This window comes from Bubalus bubalis, chromosome 7 (assembly GCF_019923935.1).
Source record: "Bubalus bubalis isolate 160015118507 breed Murrah chromosome 7, NDDB_SH_1, whole genome shotgun sequence".
Taxonomy (NCBI): Eukaryota; Metazoa; Chordata; class Mammalia; order Artiodactyla; family Bovidae; genus Bubalus; species Bubalus bubalis.
Genome location: NC_059163.1, coordinates 28,167,600 through 28,189,654, shown reverse-complemented (window position 1 = coordinate 28,189,654; position 22,055 = coordinate 28,167,600). Strand labels below are relative to the sequence as shown.

General features: G+C 38.3%; 1 long non-coding RNA gene across 1 annotated transcript in view; it reads right to left on the bottom strand.

Moving 5' to 3' along the window:
* Positions 1-22,055, bottom strand: part of LOC112586166 — a 104,763-nt gene that overhangs the window by 81,636 nt on the left and 1,072 nt on the right. The gene's annotated exons all lie outside the window — the stretch shown is intronic.

Below are 22,055 nucleotides of genomic sequence, written 5' to 3'. Positions count from 1 at the left end.
CAGGAAACTAAGATACTGCAATGTGTGGTCAAGATATAAAAAGAAGGAGGAGGAGCCAAGATGGTGGAAGAGTAGGACGGGGAGAACGCTTTCTCCCCCACAAATTCATCAAAAGAGCATTTAAACGTCGAGTAAATTCCACAAAACAACTTCTGAATGCCGGCAGAGGACATCAGGCACCCAGAAAAGCAACCCAACTCTTCGAAAGGAGGAGCTCATCAAACGCCTCCATACCGACACTGAAACCAAGCACCACACAAGGGCCAACAAGTTCCAGGGCAAGACATACCAAGCAAATTCTCCAGCAACAAAGGAACACAGCCCTGAGCTTCAAGATACAGGCTGCCCAAAGTCACCCCAAAACCATAGACATCTCATAACTCATTACTGGACATTTCATTACACTCCAGAGAGAAGAAATACAGCTCCATCCACCAGAACATCGACACAAGCTTCCCTAACCAGGAAACCTTGACAAGCCACCTGTACAAACCCACACACAGCGAGGAAACGCCACAATAAAGAGAACTCCACAAACTGCCAGAATACAGAAAGGACACCCCAAACTCAGCAATTTAAACAAGATGAAGAGACAGAGGAATACCCAGCAGATAAAGGAACAGGATAAATGCCCACCAAACCAAACAAAAGAGGAAGAGATAGGGAATCTACCTGATAAAGAATTCCGAATAATGATAGTGAAATTGATCCAAAATCTTGAAATTAAAATGGAATCACAGATAAATAGCCTGGAGGCAAGGATTGAGAAGATGCAAGAAAGGTTTAACAAGGACTTAGAAGAAATGAAAAAGAGTCAATATATAATGAATAATGCAATAAGTGAAATTAAAAACACTCTGGAGGCAACAAATAGTAGAATAACAGAGGCAGAAGATAGGATTAGTGAATTAGAAGATAGAATGGTAGAAATAAATGAATCAGAGAGGATAAAAGAAAAACGAATTAAAAGAAATGAGGACAATCTCAGAGACCTCCAGGACAATAGTAAACGCTACAACATTCGAATCATAGGGGTCCCAGAAGAAGAAGACAAAAAGAAAGACCATGAGAAAATACTTGAGGAGATAATAGTTGAAAACTTCCCTAAAATGGGGAAGGAAATAATCACCCAAGTCCAAGAAACCCAGAGAGTCCCAAACAGGATAAACCCAAGGCGAAACACCCCAAGACACATATTAATCAAATTAACAAAGATCAAACACAAAGAACAAATATTAAAAGCAGCAAGGGAAAAACAACAAATAACACACAAGGGAATACCCATAAGGATAACAGCTGATCTTTCAACAGAAACTCTTCAAGCCAGGAGGGAATGGCAAGACATACTTAAAATGATGAAAGAAAAGAACCTACAGCCCAGATTATTGTACCCAGCAACGATCTCATTCAAGTATGAAGGAGAAATCAAAAGCTTTTCAGACAAGCAAAAGCTGAGAGAATTCTGCACCACCAAACCAGCTCTCCAACAAATACTAAAGGATATTCTCTAGACAGGAAACACAAAAAGGGTGTATAAATTCGAACTCAAAACAATAAAGTAAATGGCAACGGGATCATACTTATCAGTAATTACCTTAAACGTAAATGGGTTGAATGCCCCAACCAAAAGACAAAGACTGGCTGAATGGATACAAAAACCAGACCCCTACATATGTTGTCTACAAGAGACCCACCTCAAAACAGGGGACACATACAGACTGAAAGTGAAGGGCTGGAAAAAGATTTTCCATGCAAATAGGGACCAAAATAAAGCAGGAGTAGCAATACTCATATCAGATAAAATAGACTTTAAAACAAAGACTGTGAAAAGAGACAAAGATGGTCACTACATAATGATCAAAGGATCAATCCAAGAAGAAGATATAACAATTATAAATATATATGCACCCAACACGGGAGCACCACAGTATGTAAGACAAATGCTAACAAGTATGAAAGGAGAAGTTAACAATAACACAATAATAGCGGGAGACTTTAATACCCCACTCACACCTATGGATAGATCAACTAAACAGAAAATTAACAAGGAAACACAAACTTTAAATGATACAATAGACCAGTTAGACCTAATTGATATCTACAGGACATTTCATCCCAAAACAATGAATTTCACCTTTTTCTCAAGCACATATGCAACCTTCTCCAGGATAGATCACATCCTGGGCCATAAAGCTAGCCTTGGTAAATTCAAAAAAATTGAAATCATTCCAAGCATCTTTTCTGACCACAATGCAGTAAGATTAGATCTCAATTACAGGAGAAAAACTATTAAAAATTCCAACATATGGAGGCTGAACAACACGCTGCTGAATAACCAACAAATCACAGAAGAAATAAAAAAAGAAATCAAAATTTGCATAGAAACGAATGAAAATGAAAACACAACAACCCAAAACCTGTGGGACATGGTAAAAGCAGTCCTAAGGGGAAAGTTCATATCAATACAGGCACACCTCAAGAAACAAGAAAAAAGTCAAATAAATAACCTAACTCTACACCTAAAGCAACTAGAAAAGGAAGAAATGAAGAACCCCAGGGTTAGTAGAAGGAAAGAAATCTTAAAACTTAGAGCAGAAATAAATGCAAAAGAAACAAAAGAGACCATAGCAAAAATCAACAAAACCAAAAGCTGGTTTTTTGAAAGGATAAATAAAATTGACAAACCATTAGCCAGACTCATCAAGAAACAAAGGGAGAAAAATCAAATCAATAAAATTAGAAATGAAAATGGAGAGATCACAACAGACAACACAGAAATACAAAGGATCATAAGAGAGTACTATCAACAATTATATGCCAATAAAATGGACAACGTGGAAGAAATGGACAAATTCTTAGAAAAGTACAACTTTCCAAAACTTGACCAGGAAGAAATAGAAAATCTTAACAGACCCATCACAAGCACGGAAATTGAAACTGTAATCAAAAATCTTCCAGCAAACAAAAGCCCAGGTCCAGACGGTTTCACAGCTGAATTCTACCAAAAATTTAGAGAAGAGCTAACATCCATCCTGCTCAAACTCTTCCAGAAAATTGCAGAGGAAGGTAAACTTCCAAGCTCATTCTATGAGGCCATCATCACCCTAATACCAAAACCTGACAAAGATCCCACAAAAAAAGAAAACTACAGGCCAATATCACTGATGAACATAGATGCAAAAATCCTTAACAAAATTCTAGCAATCAGAATCCAACAACACGTTAAAAAGATCATACACCATGACCAAGTGGGCTTTATCCCAGGGATGCAAGGATTCTTCAATATCCGCAAATCAATCAATGTAATACACCACATTAACAAATTGAAAAATAAAAACCATATGATTATCTCAATAGATGCAGAGAAAGCCTTTGACAAAATTCAACATCAATTTATGATAAAAACTCTCCAGAAAGCAGGAATAGAAGGAACATACCTCAACATAATAAAAGCTATATATGACAAACCCACAGCAAACATTATCCTCAATGGTGAAAAATTGAAAGCATTTCCTCTAAAGTCAGGAACAAGACAAGGGTGCCCACTTTCACCATTACTATTCAACATAGTTTTGGAAGTTCTGGCCACAGCAATCAGAGCAGAAAAAGAAATAAAATTAATCCAAATTGGAAAAGAAGAAGTAAAGCTCTCACTGTTTGCAGATGACATGATCCTCTACATAGAAAACCCTAAAGACTCCACCAGAAAATTACTAGAACTAATCAATGACTATAGTAAAGTTGCAGGATATAAAATCAACACCCAGAAATCCCTTGCATTCCTATACACTAGTAATGAGAAAACAGAAAGAGAAATTAAGGAAACAATTCCATTCACCATTGCAACGGAAAGAATAAAATACTTAGGAATATATCTACCTAAAGAAACTAAAGACCTATATATAGAAAACTATAAAACACTGGTGAAAGAAATCAAAGAGGACACTAACAGATGGAGAAATATACCATGTTCATGGATTGGAAGAATCAATATAGTGAAAATGAGTATACTACCCAAAGCAATCTATAGATTCAATGCAATCCCTATCAAGCTACCAACAGTATTCTTCACAGAGCTAGAACAAATAATTTCACAATTTGTATGGAAATACAAAAAACCTCGAATAGCCAAAGCTATCTTGAGAAAGAAGAATGGAACTGGAGGAATCAACCTACCTGACTTCAGGCTCTACTACAAAGCCACAGTTATCAAGACAGTATGGTACTGGCACAAAGACAGAAATATAGATCAATGGAACAAAATAGAAAGCCCAGAGATTAATCCACGCACATATGGACACCTTATCTTTGACAAAGGAGGCAAGAATATACAATGGATTAAAGACAATCTCTTTAACAAGTGGTGCTGGGAAAACTGGTCAACCACTTGTAAAAGAATGAAACTAGAACACTTTCTAACACCATACACAAAAATAAACTCAAAATGGATTAAAGATCTAAACGTAAGACCAGAAACTATAAAACTCCTAGAGGAGAACATAGGCAAAACACTCTCTGACATACAGCACAGCAGGATCCTCTATGACCCACCTCCCAGAATATTGGAAATAAAAGCAAAAATAAACAAATGGGACCTAATTAACCTTAAAAGCTTCTGCACATCAAAGGAAACTATTAGCAAGGTGAAAAGACAGCCTTCAGAATGGGAGAAGATAATAGCAAATGAAGCAACTGACAACTAATCTCGAGAATATACAAGCAACTCCTACAGCTCAACTCCAGAAAAATAAATGACCCAATCAAAAAATGGGCCAAAGAACTAAATAGACATTTCTCCAAAGAAGACATACAGATGGCTAACAAACACATGAAAAGATGCTCAACATCACTCATTGTCAGAGAAATGCAAATCAAAACCACTATGAGGTACCATTTCACACCAGTCAGAATGGCTGCGATCCAAAAGTCTACAAGTAATAAATGCTGGAGAGGGTGTGGAGAAAAAGGAACCCTCTTACACTGTTGGTGGGAATGCAAACTAGTACAGCCACTATGGAGAACAGTGTGGAGATTCCTTAAAAAACTGGAAATAGAACTGCCTTATGATCCAGCAATCCCACTGCTGGGCATACACACTGAGGAAACCAGAAGGGAAAGAGACACGTGTACCCCAATGTTCATCGCAGCACTGTTTTTAATAGCCAGGACATGGAAGCAACCTAGATGTCCATCAGCAGATGAATGGATAAGAAAGCTGTGGTACATATACACAATGGAGTATTACTCAGCCATTAAAAAGAATACATTTGAATCAGTTCTAATGAGGTGGATGAAACTGGAGCCTATTATACAGAGTGAAGTAAGCCAGAAAGAAAAACACCAATACAGTATACTAATGCATATATATGGAATTTAGAAAGATGGTAACAATAACCCTGTGTACGAGACAGCAAAAGAGACACTGATGTTTAGAACAGTCTTATGGACTCTGTGGGAGAGGGAGAGGATGGGAAGATTTGGGAGAATGGCATTGAAACATGTAAAATATCATGTATGAAATGAGTTGCCAGTCCAGGTTCGATGCACAATACTGGATGCTTTGGGCTGGTGCACTGGGACGACCCAGAGGGATGGAATGGGGAGGGAGGAGGGAGGAGGGTTCAGGATGGGGAACACATGTATACCTGTGGCGGATTCATTTTGATATTTGGCAAAACTAATACAATTATGTAAAGTTTAAAAAATAAAATAAAATTAAAAAAAAAAAAAAAGAAATAAAAAGAAGAGGAGATTGTCTTCACTCACCAGAAACCAAAACAGTGATCAAAACTTAGCACTGAATTCTGAGCAAAAGGGTCAAAATTCGTGTAAATTATCTAACAGACTTATCATAAGTCCACAATATAAATTCCAAAATTCTGATGCAGATTTGAAAGATGTAAGCAAAACATCTTTTTATATATATATATATTATATATATATATAATATATATATAATATATATATATTATATATATATAAAAAATAAGGATCCAGTCAAATACTTCAACTTTACTGAAACTCCATGCCTAAATAAAGTATTGCTTGAAATAAAGAGAACATCATATAAGAAAGCTTTTAGTTTCTGTAAAGTGATTTCACAAATAACTGGATTTGACCTATAAGGTAAGGAAATTATAATGTACAGAGGTAGTTGTTAAACCTTTTACCCAGTGATATGTTTCTTTAAATGGAATTTTCTGTGGAAGACCTGCATTTAGAGCAAAATGTAGCAGAAGTGGGAGTGAGAGCCTGGAATCCATCCACTCTAAAAACACACATTCTCTCTCCCATTTCTGACTATGACAGAAACTCTGAGCACCGCCACCACCAGCACCCCTCCCCATTCATGTAGCCCCTGGGGCTTTAGAATGCATAGGATTCACCACTGCTCTAAAGCATCACTGATCTATGTGTCTATATTTCCCTAAATTGCATATCGTAACCAGTTACTGTGCCAGTAAATAAATTTTAATGAATCTCAACTATTATATCCTTGTGGCCTATGGCCTGAGCGTGCTCAATCGTGTCCAATTCTTTGTGACCCCATTGACTGTAGACTGCCAGGCATCTTTGTCCAGGGAATTTTCCAGGCAAGAAATATTGGAGCAGGTTGCCATTTCCTACCTCAGGGGATCTTCCTGACCCAGGGATTAAACCCGCATCTCTTGCATCTCTTGCACTGGCAGGCGAATTCTTTACCACTTATGGCACCTGGGAAGGCCACTGTATCTTTCATATGACATAAAATAGAAGAGATCACAACACACTTCAAAAAGCTAATATATGGTTTTAACACACTTATTTCATAAAGATATATATTCCTGAGTATGCTGCATCAGAATGTAAAATGACTGTAAGCCCCAACCGAGAAAAATCTGACAGACCCCATGCTGCTTCATGAGGCTGAGAGAACCTCATGAAGTGGATAACATCTTGGTGAAATAATTTTAAAACGACAAACTCCCAACCCTAATATAATGGAACTTTATTCAGAAAAAAAGTTATGGTTGAACACACATATAGGCAAATCAATGAAGAAGTTGGAGGCATAAATTTTGTTGGTAATAAAAAGAAGCTAAGTTTTTTTAGCCATTTATTTTTATTTATGTATTTATCATTTATTCATTATAAATACCATGCTCTTTTCCCCCATAAAATAAATGTTCAGTTTAAACCTAAGATTGTTGAATAACTTGGGTTGCCTTAAGCCTTCTATCATAGTTGCTAAGTCCGCAAATCAGAAACAGATGTAAAGGTATTTTAGATACTTTAAATGTAACAAATGGCAAGAGCAATATCTTAGTTAATCCATGAAACTGCATGATATCATTTCTCTTAATAACACTGGGGATCTGTTTATCATCCAGGCCTTGGTATCATGTCTGTATTAATTTTCACAGTAATGGGCATCCAAATACCCTCAGCATATTTGTCTTTTTCATGTGGAACACAAGAGTCAAGTGTTACTTGGGCTCCTAATTGCTGGGTTTCTAACAGAAGAAGTTCTTTGGCTCCTTAAGCTGCAGGATTTTCTCAAAATGATTCATGTCATCTCTGACCAGTTCTCAGCATGATTCAAGATGTTACAGTCTTTAACAAGCAGCATTTTCTGGAGATCACTTCAGATATGTCTTCTGCTTAACAGGCCTTTGGCTGTCCACACCAAACCTATCCTATGACACTGTGACTTGTGAATAGTACTGATCAGAGCACAGAAGTATTGTTAAGTGCCTGCTTAATGGGCAAGTCTTCCTTACCACTGGCCCTAAGTTTGATTCATAGATATCTAACAAAACCGGTCTAGGAGCTTATTAAGATAGTATGCACACCATTAATGTAATAGGATTTGTGCTGGCAATAATTATTAACCTAGTCATGTTGGATCACTACCAGATATATGACACCCAAGTCCCAATGTAATTTTCTTCTCTTCCTTTAATATATAATATGGAATTCAGCTTTAGTAAGCAACACATTCATTCAACAACTAAATATTAATGCCTTGTATATGCAAGACAGGACTTCCCAGGTGGTGCAGTGGTAAAGAATCCACCTGCCAACACAGGAGACACTAAAGACATGGGTTCGATCCCTGGATCAGGAAGATCCCCTGGAGTGGAAAATGGCAATGTGCTCCAGTATTCTTACCTGGAAAATTCTATGGACAGAGGAGCCTGGTGGGCTACAGTCCATGGGGTTGCAAAGAGTCAGACACGACTGCATAACCAAGCACACACATATATGCAAGACACTAAAGTAGGTATTGCAGAGTATCCAAACACATGAAAGGCATCACTTTGGCTTCAAAAATATTAAAATCTGGTATTTAAAATACAACTTGTAAACCACCACTAACAATAGTCATACTTATTGTATAATTTATGTGCTAGCCAATGTTCTAAAATTTTTAACTCCAAGTTACTGAATAAGGATAGTGATTGATCCTTTCCTCATGGAGCTCATCTTTCCATGAGAGAAACAAGAAACAAATGCATGAAGAAGTGATAAGTTTTATGATGGAGGAAGTTCAGACTGTAATAGACATCACTGGACATGCTTGACATGGCCTAGGAAGATCTGAAAAGGCTCCCAGAGAAAGTAATAATAAAGTTAACACTCATTTGAGTATGAGCCAGGACAAAAAACAAGCAGAACTGCCAAGAATCTGGAGTTGAAGTGTCATAAAAGTTTTGAACTCACAAGTCACGTAAGTAGAAATGTTATAAACATCAGAGCTTCTGCTCTCAAATCCTTAGTCTATCACTATCCATTGCTGTGCTTGATTTAGTTTTCCCTTTTGAATATCTTCTATTGATTTGTGATTTTGGAAGTCAAGGATTTGTCAGAGCCACCAGAGACCTTCCCTGGTGGCTCAGATGGTAAAGAATCTGACTGCAAAGCGGGAGACCTGGGTTTAATTCCCGGGCCGGGAAGATTCTCTGGAGAAGGTAATGGCTATCCATTCTAGAGAATTCTTACCTGGAGAGTTCCATGGACAGAGGAGCCTGGCAGGATCCATGGGGTCTCAAATAGTCAGACACAACTGAGTGACTAACACTTTTACTTTCACTAGAGAGCTTGGTACAACAGATAACATAACAAAGCACAGGTTTCACGTTAAGATGCCATGATACCCGTTACAAGACTGGCAGGATAGGGTAAGCAGAGAGAAGGGTAGTTTACAGCCATTCCTTTTGTAGCCCCATGGGAATACAGGTAATATTTTTTCCAAATCCAAAACACAGTTTGTAATCTAAGTGAGGTATAGGAGGGCCTCTAGAAAATTGGCTCAAGATTCAAGTAAAACTCAGTTTTCCATCTGGTGAGATTCTGGGTTCCTCTAGCTTTATTTTTCATACATTCTTAAGAATGCAGATGCACTTACCCAGGAAGGATAGATCTGAAGTACTAAGTCCTCTGTTATAAAAGTAGAAAAACAACTAGATTTTTACAAATAGGTATGTATTAAGAGGTGTGTTTAGAGAAAGGAAGATTAAGTTCCAGGGAGTCTGGGGAGATGATTCATGAGATGAGGGGAGTTTTTAAGAATCTTGAGTCTGAAATTATAGTCCAAGAGCCAGAGTAACTTGAGAGGGGACTAGGAATTGTAAGACGGATATTCCTTCCATGTCATTATATTTTTGATCTTATGTCGTTCTGAAGTCCAAGTCAGTTTAAGTGCCATGGCACCATATAAAGACTGGAGATGATGATCCATGTCTCTTTCTCTATACTCAGCTACCTGCCTTCAGTGAAGATACAACAGATATTATATGTGTGTGTATGTATATATACTACATATAGAGTACCTGTTGTATGTTTTCTCCTGTGCCCCTTAATTTCCACCCACAAATAATGGATTAGATATCAGCAGGAAAGGAATGAGAGGAGACCAATGCATTTAAATAAGGTGTGAACGAGATTGTCTGTATATATTAATAGAATCTCAGTATCTCAGAAAATCACTTTGTTCCTGATTCCTCTACTATAATACACAAGGTTACTTTCTTAGATCCATATATATATATAATATTGAAGAAAATTATTTTTGAAGTTTCCCTCCAAATTAAATTAGAAAAAGATGAGAAATGCATGTTATAGTAAAGCCCACAGTAAGCAGCTTCTCTATTGGGTTCACTTGAATACTGCATGGGTTAAACAAAGGCCTGCCTACAAGAATGACTTCTCTCTACTCCAAGAGTTTTACACTTGGCTTTGATGACTTTTGGGACTCTTGTGCTGTGAAACTTCCCACGCTGAGTGAGGCCCACTGACTCTTCTCTGACAGTTGATATTTAGTATTAGAAGAAATACAGGACATTATATGTCTGTAATCTGACTTGTGTCTTCTCCTTTACACTGAACTTTCTCCTGAAAGGTTACCAGTGATCTCATTCTTGCCAAACCTCTTCCTCCATTTCTACTACTGTCTTGACCTCATTGCTCCACCTGCCACAGGCACCTCTTTGGAACACTCTCCTTGTGCTTTGGGAATCCAGCACTATCACCATGGCCCTTTGAACTTTTTGACTCTCTTATATATCTTGACACTAAATAAATATCTGATATTTGTTAATGTCAAAAATTATATCTTACAGTTCTATCTCACCATTTTATTAATTGACCTCATTTGAAAATACTGAGATGAATGAAAGACAGGAACAGGTTTTACAGATGAGGCTAGGGCAGTGTAAATAAGGTCATAAGGTCAAAAGACTCAGGAATGATAGGAGCTAGCATCGCAAACTAGGGCTTCTACCTGTTGATTTAGTGTCTTTTTTTTTTTTTTTTGCACAAATGTTTTCTTTTCTTGTTTTTTGGGCACATTTAACATATAGTCCTTCTTTCTGACAGAAAAAGTGAAATTTTCTTCATAAATGTGGCTTGGGTCATACTAAAGTACAGTTCTCGATCCACGACAGGATCAAGATTTTCAAGTTTCTAAATCCCCACATAGTTTTCATGGCATTTATGATTCATACATTGTAAGCTAAGGGAAGAAAATGAACAAAACACCTAAACCGAAATCCTAGGGGAGATGAAGGTAAGGATTTCATAAAACTGGAGAAGCCTGTTTAGAAGATAAACTACTTTTTCATATCCTAAGGACATTACCTGTGCTATCACTCTAGGATATTTCAGCCGAGGTCTAAGACTGCTCAGTGCTTAAAAAGCAAATATAGTTGAGAGATAATAATGTTGTGGTTCCATCATATCAATACCAGATTTCAGAGGTCATAGAAAGTTACTCCATTTCGAGATCATGTGGTTCAAATCTGCCTTTTAAGAATGAAAAAGGTCTAGCCCAGAACTGTTAAATGACCTACACAAGATCACACAAGAGTTTATGTTCAGTCAGGACTAGAACTTGGATCTAAACTATGAGGTTCAGTATTTGTTCTCGCTTTCCATGTTTTAGTTAAAATATCAGGTTCTCTGCTTATAAGACTACATTTATTTGAGGCCCTTCCCAAAATAAATGAATCAGAATCTCTGGGAAAATAAGGCCCCAGATTCAGTATTTTTTCTGAAGCTATCCAAGTGACTTTAATGTGTAGCCATGGGTGAGAATCAGCTGTACAATAAAATATTAGCAATTATACAAATCATTCCTTACAGACTAAGATACATTGCAAGACAGAATATAAACTGTGTGTAATTTTATTGGGGGATAATTTTCTAAATCTAACAGGTATTACCAGTAATATCCAATGCAATAAAAATGAAGACTTCAATAGCTATTGCTTTATTGTCTTCACTAGCAATTTTTTACTTATCTGTTAGTGGTAGTGTTAAACAGAGGAAAAAAAACAGTGATCATAAAACAATTCCTAGGATTTCTGTGGCATTTTACTCCATCTTCTAGATATCTTTACCTCCAGGGTATACAGAAATAAGGCAACAGTAGATTGAAGGCAGGAGGAGAAGGGGACGACAGAGGATGAGATGGTTGGATGGCATCACCGATTCAATGAACATGTTTGGGTAAACTCCGGGAGTTGGTGATGGACAGGGAGGCCTGGTGTGCTGTGGTTCATGGGGTCGGAAAGAGTCAGACACGATTGAGTGACTGAACTGAACTGAGATAAAATTTATTGAGCTATAGATTTAGATATCTTTGAAGAGATTGAAGACAAGAAAGTTTCAGGCTGTGTATGTTTCATCCTTTCTCCAAGGTTGAGAAGGACACTGTTCTTACTATTCAGTGCTAAGTCGTGTCTGACTCTTTGTGACCCCATATATTGCAGCACACCAGACTTCCATGCCCTTCACCGTCTCACAGAGCTTGCTCAAACTCATGTCTATTGAGTCAGTGATGTCATCCAACCATCTCATACTCTGTTGTCCCCTTCTCCTCCTGACTTTACTCTTTCCCAGCCTTAGAAAAGCTGACTTTTCTAATGAGTCAGCTCTGTACATCAGGTGGCCAAAGTATTGACGCTTCAGCATCAGTCCTTCCAATGAATATTCAGGACTGATTTCCTTTAGGATTAACTGGTTGGATCTCCTTGCAGTCCAAGGGACTCTCAAGAGTCTTCTCCAATACCACAGTTCAAAAGCATCAATTCTTTGGCACTCAGCCTTCTTTATGGTTCAACTCTCACATCCATACATGACTACTGGGAAAACCATAGCTTTGACTAGATGGCCCTTTGTTGGCAAAGTAATGTCTCTGCTTTTTAATATGCTGTCTACATTGGTCATAGCTTTTCTTCCAAGGAGTAAGTGTCTTTTAATTTCATGGCTGCAATCACCATCTGCAGTGATTTTGGAGCCCAAGAAAATAAAGTCTATCACTATTTCCATTGTTTCCCCATTTATTTGTAATGAAGTGATGGGACTGGATGCCATAATCTTAGTTTTTTGAATATTGAGTTTTAAGCCAGCTTTTTCACTCTCCGCTTTTACCTTCATCAAAAGGCTCTTTAGTTCCTCTTCACTTTCTGCCATTAAGGTGGTGTCATCTGCATATCTGAGGTTATTGACATTTCTACATATTTAACTTATATGCAGAGTTCATCATGAGAAACACTGGGCTGAATGAAGCACACGCTGGAATCAAGACTGCCAGGAAAAATATCAGTAACCTCAGATATGCATATGACACCACCCTTATGACAAAAAGATGGAGAAACAGTGGAAACAGTGGCAGACTTTATTCTGGGGGGCTCCAAAATCACTGCAGATGGTGACTGCAGCCATGAAATTAAAAGACATTTACTCCTTGGAAGAAAAGTTATGACCAACCTAGACAGCATATTAAAAAGCAGAGACATTACTTTGTCAACAAAGGTCCATCTCGTCAAGGCTATGGTTTTTCCAGTAGTCATGTATGGATGTGAGAGTTGGACTATAAAGAAAGTTGAGCACTGAAGAATTGATGCTTTTGAACTGTGGTGTTGGAGAAGACTCTTGAGAGTCCCTTGGACTGCAAGGACATCCAACCAGTCCATCCTAAACGAAATCAGTCCTGGGTATTCATTGGAAGAACTGATGCTGAAGCTGAAACTCCAATACTTTGGCCACCTGATGTGATGAGCTGACTCATTTGAAAAGACCCTGATGCTGGGAAAGATTGAAGGTGGGAGGAGAAGGGGATGACAGAGGATGAGATGGTTGGATGACATCTCCGACTCAATGGACATGAGTTTGGGTAAACTCCGGGAGTTGGTGATGGACAGGGAGGCCTGGTGTGCTGCAGTCCATGGGGTCGCAAAGAGTCGGATACGACTGAGCTACTGAACTGAACTGAACTGAACTGATGGACATTTCTCCCAGCAACCCTGATTCCAGTCTGTACTTTATCCATCCTGGGATTTCTCATGATATACTCTGTATATAAGTTAAATAAGTAAGGTGACAATATACAGCCTTGACATACTCCTTTCCCAATTTGGAACCAGTCTGTTGTTCCATGTCCAGTTCAAACTGTTACTTCTTGACCTGCATACAGGTTTCTCAGGAGGCAGGTAAGGTGGTATTCCCATCTTTTTAAGAATTTTCCACAGTTTGTTGTGATCCACACAGTCAAAGGCTTTAGCATTGTCAATGAAGCAGATGTTTTTCTGGAATCCCCTTGCTTTTTCTATGATCCAATGGATGTTGGCAATTTGATCTCTAGTTCCTTTCCTTTTCTAAATCCAGCTTGAGCATCTGGAAGTTCTCATTTCATGTACTGTTGAAGCCTGGCTTAGAAAATTTTGCTGGTGTGTGAGATGAGTGCAATTGTGCGATAGTTTGAACATTCTTTGGCACTGCCTTTCTTTGGGATTGGAATGAAAGCTGACTTTTTTCAGTCCTGTGGCTACTGCTGAGTTTTCCAAATTTACTGGTACACTGAATGCAGCACTTTAACAGCCTCATCTTTTAGGATTTGAAATAGCTCAGCTGGAATTCCATAACCTTCACTAGCTTTGTTCATAGTGATGTTTCCTAAGGCCCACTTGACTTTGCACTCCAAAATATCTGGCTCTCGGTGAGTGATCACACCATCGTGGTTCTCTGGCTCATTAAGATCTTTTTTGTATAGTTCTTCTGTGTATTCTTGCCACCTTTTCTTAATATCTTCTGCTTCTGTTAGGACCATATCATTTCTGTCCTTTATTGTGCCCGTTTTTGCATTAAATGTTCCCTTGGTATCTCTAATTTTCTTGAAGAGATCTCTAGTCTTTCCCATTCTATTATTTTCCTCTATTTTAGGAATCAGTGAATTAAAATGGACCGGAATGGTGATCATTATATCATTCAGGTGATCATTATATCTATACTGTGGGCAACAATCCCTTAGAAGAAATGGAGTAGCCATCATAGTCAACAAAAGAGAAATGCAGTACCTGGGGCAAACTCAAAACAGAAGAATGATCTCTGTAAGTCTCCAAGGCTAAGCCTTCAATATCACAATAATCCAAGTCTGTGCTTCAACACTAATGCTGAAGAAGCTGAAGTTGAATACTTCTATGAAGACCTACAAGACCTTCTAGAACACCAAAAAATGATGTCCTTTTCATCATAGGGGACTGGAAGGCAAAAGTAGAAAATCAAGAGATCTATGGAGTAACAAGCAAATTTGACCTTGGAGTACAAAATGAAGCAGGGCAAAGCCCAACAAAGAGTTTTGCCAAGAGAATGCACAGGTCATAGCAAACACCCTCTTCTGACAGCACAAGAGACCACTCTACACATGGATATCACCCAATGATCAATACTGAAATCAGATTAATTATATTCTTTGCAGCCAAAGATGGAGAAGCTCTATATAGTCAGCAAAAACAAGATTGGGAGCTGACTTGACTCTGATCATGAACTTCTTATTGAAAATTCAGACTTAAATTGAAAAAAGTAGGGAAAGTAGCCCTTCAGGTATAACCTAAATCAAATCCCTTACGATTATACAGTAGAAGTGACAAATAGATTAAAGGGATTAGATCCAATAGACCAAGTGCCTGAAGAACTATGGATGGAGGTTCATAACACTGTACAGGAGGCAGTAAGCAAAACCATCTCCAAGAAAAAGAAATGCAAAAACTCAAAATGCTTGTCTGAGGAGGCCTTTAAATAGCTGAGAAAAGAGAAGCAAGAAGGGCATTAAATTGAGTATTTAAGAAACTACGTAAGTCCATATGCAATCATTGCAATAATCTTGCAAATTATTTAGAAGTTGGGGAGTTTCTCAAAGGCTGATGATATATGAGACATAAAATGTTTATTGAATGATTGTTTAATCAAGGTCTTTATGAAAGTTAACATTTTAACTGTAAGCCATTGATTAAGAAGTAGTAGCACCAGTGTAGGCGATGTATGATCACATGCTTCTAGGCATTAGCTAAACTTGAAATAGCAGTACTTTAAATAGGGATGGCTGCATTCCTAATTCATCATCACTGCATGTGTAATTAATGCTCTGTGGGTATGCATAAGTGACAGAAAGGGAGGCTCTTCTATTACTAGGTCACAGCTCAAGACAAGTACAAGAAGCAGCAGCTTCAGATGTCAGATTCCTAATATCAAATCGCATCTGTCTTTTTCTCATATTTTATGATTACTGAATGATTTTTCAGAGGAAGCTGTTGATAAAATTCACACGTGGTATTTTCAATGGGGCATTGTTAGAACAAAATGTTTTACATGAGCATGATGGACTATAAAAAAGGAAGGTGAACAACTGCTTTGGCGATGGAAGCTGGAAGACTGACACACCTAATTTCCTTCTTAATAGGAAAGCAATAATATGGGACATTCTTCTTGGAAAGAGTATCAAAACTATCTGCAAAGGGACGTGAACGCGCTTTTCAAATACTCTGAGACTAGAAGCTCCAGAAACATGGATTTTAGTGAAAATATAAGAGAGCAATGCACATATAAGAAACACTGTAAATGGAAACTTACATTACCATGTGTAAAATAGATAGCCAAAGGGAATTTGCTGTAAGGCTCAGGAAACTCAAACAGGGGCTCTGTATCAACTAGAGGGCTGGGGTGGGGAGGGAGATGGAAGGGTTCAAAAGGGAAGGGATATATGTATACCTATGGCTGATTCATGTTGAGGCTTGACAGAAAACAACAAAAATCTGTAAAGCAATTATCCCTCAATTAAAAAATTAATTAAAAAAGAAAAAAAGAAAGAAACACTACCTACAGTGAACCAGATGTTGCTATGGGCAAAAACAATACAGTGTGATGGTGAAAGAGTTGGTGTTGCCTGGAGTCAGGCTGCTTGGTTTGAATTCTGTCTCCTGTTGTTTATGAGCTGAAGGGCCTTGAACAAATTCCTTAATCTTTCTGCCTTAGTCTCATCTGTAAAATAGAAATAAAAATGTACTCACTTCACAGGGTTATTTAGGGGAATAAATAAGCAATTATATTTTAAACTACCTAATGCATTAAAAATGTTAGGTATATAAATGCTACCTGTTGTTGTTGTTGCTACTGTTATTATTACTAGGCACATTCTGATTTAGATTTAAGAACAAATATCCACTACTTTCATGTTCCTTTCCACCTATAGTTCTGAATCAAAACAGAACCACAAACAAGATACTGTCTTTTAGTGAATTCATTCATCTAATCACTCAGCCATCTACATCACTCACTGTTCAAATGGTATGTAAATTTTTACACGTTTTGGAATCATTTTTGGTTTAAGAAAACTCAAATTATCAGGCCAGTCAATGAAAAATTGTAGTTTACTATTAATTAGACTTTAAAGCTTTCTAAATTTTTACTTTCTTCTACCTCTGCATATATCGAAAGAAACACAAGGACATTTTTCTTTCTGAATTTTCAAACTAATCCTCTGTTAAGAATGGATTAGTCCAGAAGACAATGACTTTTTTTAAAAAGTCTATGATAAAAAAAGATATTTAAATAAAGGGAGGATAACTACATTCAATATAAGTTCCTCCTTTCTCTATTTTGTCTCTACTAGGATACAATATGAATAAATGAATCAATGAAAAAGCATGGCAGTTTGTTAATTTTCAGTCAAGGAGAAAAGCTAGGGGACTTCTCTGGTGGTCCAGTGGCTAAGACTCCGTGCTCTCAGTGCAGGGGGCCCTGGGTTCAATCCCTGGTCAGAGACCTAGATCTCAATGCCACAACTAAGAATTTTCATGCCACAACTAAAGACACCAGTGCCACAACTAAGATCTGACCCAGCCAAATAAATAAATACTTTTCTTAAAAAACGAGAAAAGCTAAACAGTCACAGTCGCACAGAGACTACAGGGAAATATGCAGCCTAGAATTTTGCTTGGAAATGCGTGCTTTGTTTGTACTTTATAAGACACTATTTAATCTACATTTAAGTAATTATCATGAAGGACATAAATTCTTCATTCAAGTGGAACTTGCTAACATATGATTCATATTTGTCTAAATGTAGAATAAAATCATTTTTTTCAAAAGTTAGCATGATAGAACAGAATTCACATTCCAGGACTCATATTTTGAATATTAAATTTAATAGCTTTATCTCAAACACTTTCCTATATTTTTCAATACCTTTATTGTTAAAAAAAAAGCAACCTATGGCTGATTCATGTTCATGTTTGACAGAAAAAAATAAAATTCTGTATAGCAATCATCCTTCAATTAAAAAATAAATAAATTTAAAAAATACATTATTTTTAAAAAAGCAGTCTAATACCACTCCATGGCAGCAGTTCTTGCTAAGGATTACCTAACAAAAAATTATAAACATTTTGTTATATAAAAGCTAATTCACCGAAGTAGGTATACTCTGTTGTTAGCTTGAAAATCATTAATTTCATAATAAATAAGTGCCAGTTGCAGTCCCAAAGAAGCAAGTGATGGGAGAAGAATTATGAAGTTGCATCTGTTCTTGTCTAAGGCTAAATGCTAGAGTTTGGGTCTGGTCCAGGGCTCGATCTGGCTACCGTGTGTAGTAGGCTTACACCTGATATCAGTTTAGGGCCTGTGTATGCATTGGAGAAGGAAATGGCAACCCACTCCAGTGTTCTTGCCTAGAGAATCCCAGGGATGGAGGAGCCTGGTGGGCTGCTGTCTATGGGGTCACACAGAGTCGGACACAACTGAAGCGACTTAGCAGAAGCAGCAGCAGCATGCAGTTTAGGTGCAGAAGGCGATGGCAACCCACTCCAGTGTTCTTGCCTGGAAAATCCCATGGGCGGAGGAGCCTGGTACGTTGCAGTCCACGGGGTCGCTGAGGGTCGGACACGACTGAGCGACTTCACTTTCACTTTTCACTTTCCTGCATTGGAGAAGGAAATGGCAACCCACTCCAGTGTTCTTGCCTGGAGAATCCCAGGGACGGGGGAGCCTGGTGGGCTGCCGTTCTATGGGGTCGCACAGAGTCGGACATGACTGAAGCAACTTAGCAGCAGCAGCATGCAGTTTAGGATGCATGGATGCTGCCAGTCCAGGGTTTCCTAATTCTCCTAAGAGGACCTCTTTTAATGCCACACAGCCCCATCTGACAGAGGTAATACGTTTGTTATGTATCAATTAAAATACACATACCAGCAAGCCACCTTGAATTCATTATTAATTTAAAATGAATACACTTTAATAATCACAATCCTTAATACCTTTAAAAAACAGTATTAGATAGATATCAGACTATAAATATTATTTATATTTACTAAGTTTTTGAGAAAGAATCCCCAAATTGCAAGGGTTGGGAATTGCTGACCTGGTTGATGTCTTGAAGGTACTGCCAGTTGGAAAATTCTATACGACTTGATTGTTTTCTTGCCAAACTGTCCTGCCTTAAATGTGTTGGGGGCCTTTAAGAGGAATTATGATTGTGCTTGATACTATGTTTATACACTTAAATGAAAGATTAATGAAAATGGTTCCCAATTATCAAAAAAAAAACAAGACTCTTTTGCAGAGGCAGCGGCCAGTCTTTCCTGATGTGTCATGATGGAGTCATTCTTTTTTTTTTTTTTTTTAAATTTTATTTTATTTTTAAACTTTACATAATTGTATTAGTTTTGCCAAATATCAAAATGAATCCGCCACAGGTATACATGTGTTCCCCATCCTGAAAAAAAAAGAGTCATTCTTGAAAGCTAATGATTAGAAAATTGAGTAAACATAAAACCAATAAAGAGAAGATTTCTTCACACCATGTGAAATCAGCTTATAGAGGAGCACATTGCTGTGGAAAATTTTGGGAGAAGCACAAGATTTTTTCATGATGATGGTATCTCCTGCTTGCAGGCATCAGCTACAAAATGAAAAAAATTCCTCCCCACATATCAATACCAAAGAGCTGACTATTGTCGCGTGACTCCACTTTTTCCAATCTGGTCCCACCCCATCCTTCTTTTGTGTACACACCACGACACTGTATGTATTGAAATACGACATTAATTAGGACTAAGACAGTCTTCTTCCTGTCACTGTTTATAAGTACTTGACAGGGGCCACTGTGCAAAATAATGAAATACTTCCAGCTGACCCCTCATTCTTTCTACTGAATTCTGCTTTAGTTTTTCAGACACTTGAGGGCTATCTCTTTTCCAGATCCAGTTTGTAAAACAAAAACCATCACGAACCAGCAGTCCCTTTTCCCAATTCTAATTTACCAAATTTGTGATCCCCATCAATGTTCCATTAAGCTAACCCACCTCCAGGATCATCTTTCTTGGTTCCATTTATTCTTTTAGAAAAGAGCAATTGACAAGTTACTTACTGCTTGTTTCCTTGCTGGGTTCAGAAATTAAACTCAGGAACTCCTGAGACACAGATAATCCTACTTGTACTTTACCATACATTGATTCACTTAGCTCCTGAATACTGACCATCATCCTAACATGCATCTGCATATCATAACAGGCATTTTTAATGCGTGCCAACTCTGTACTAGGCACTATGAGAAGCAGTTTCACTATCTTCTTATGAGTTAGATACTATTAGTATCCCTAGTTTGCATACAAGGAAACTGAAACTGGTTAAAAAACTTGTCCAAGGATTCACATGCAAACAATCTAAATCCAGAACTGAAGATCTTAACCACTGAGGGAAAGAGGAAACATTTGCTTCCAACATGAGTAAAGGACATCATTGATATGAAGGAAAACGAGTAGGAAGGAAGGAAGGTAGGGAAGGAGGAAAGAAGAAAGAAAGAAAGAATGAAAAAAAGAAAAAGGAAGAAAGAAAAAAGGAAAGGAATAACATGAAGATAAAAGAAAGGTAAAGAGTTATCAACATATGAAATTTCATTTTCTATTCAAGTATGCTGTCAGTATGTCAGGGATGTATGGGCTTCCCTGATAACTCAGCTGGTAAGAATCCACCTGCAATGCAGGAGACCTGGGTTTTATCCCTGGGTTGGGAAGATCCCCTGGTGGAGGACATGGCAAATCATTCCGGTATTCTTACGTAGAGAATCCCCGTGGATTCTAGCCTGGTGGGCTATATAGTCCATGGGGTCACAGAGTCGGACACAACTGAGCAACTAAACACATCACAGCATATGCTGTCAGTACTGCTATATTAACTCACTGTTTTTAGGACCTACAGGGTAAATACAACAAGTAAGGCAATTCATGCATTGGAGGAGAGCCAAAGATAGGACTGACAAACAAGAAAAGTTAATTCAAAGTAGTTTCATCAGGTGTAAAGCACCATCTAGCATTCTATATCTGCTGCTAAGTTGCTTCAGTCGTGTCCAACTCTGTGCGACCCCATAGACGGCAGCCCACCAGGCTCCCCCGTCCCTGGGATTCTCCAGGCAAGAATACTGGAGTGGGTTGCCATTTCCTTCTCCAATGCATGAAAGTGAAAAGTAAAAGTGAAGTCGCTCAGTTGTGTCCGACCCTCAGTGACCCTATGGCCTGCAGCCTTCCAGGCTCCTCTGTCCATGGGATTTTCCAGACAAGAGTACTGGAGTGGGGTTCCATTGCCTTCTCCAATTCTTTAGTCTAGTGGAGAGATAAACACCACAAGCTGTGACAGATCAGAATGGAGAGAGAAGCCCCAGCAATCCAGGCCTTGGAGGAGAACCATGAAAGTGAATAGGCTTGGCTCCATTTCTCCAAACTGGGATTCCGCTGGCTCAGGGAGGACAGTGGAAATAAGCAAAGGCAGAGTGAGTTCCCCAGCCTGACTGCGGCTAGACAACTTGTCTTGATGAACTAGCCGGAATTGAAGTGGAGAAGTCTATTGAGTTCACAATTGTGTCTGGCCTTCTCCAAAAGGCAATGGAAAGTCACTGAAAGATTTTGTTCAGAAGGGTAACAGCATTAAGGCAAAATTCAGGGAAGTTAAATTAAAAGCAGTAGGCTGATGGATGGGGAAAGCATCATTTAGGGGCTTTTCTTCATAATCACTACATTTGGAAGCCTTAAATGCTCGCAGCACGCTGGAAGCAGAGGGGCTGCAAAGGAAGGTGTACACACACACACACACACACACACACACACACCACCTCTGGAGGGTGGCGGGTGTGAATACAAGGAACCACAGACAAATTTCAAGGACGTCCATAGGTCACTAACACACACACACACAGACACACACAGCTTTCCAAAAGCACGAACTGGGAGCTCCAGCCCTGGCCGAGA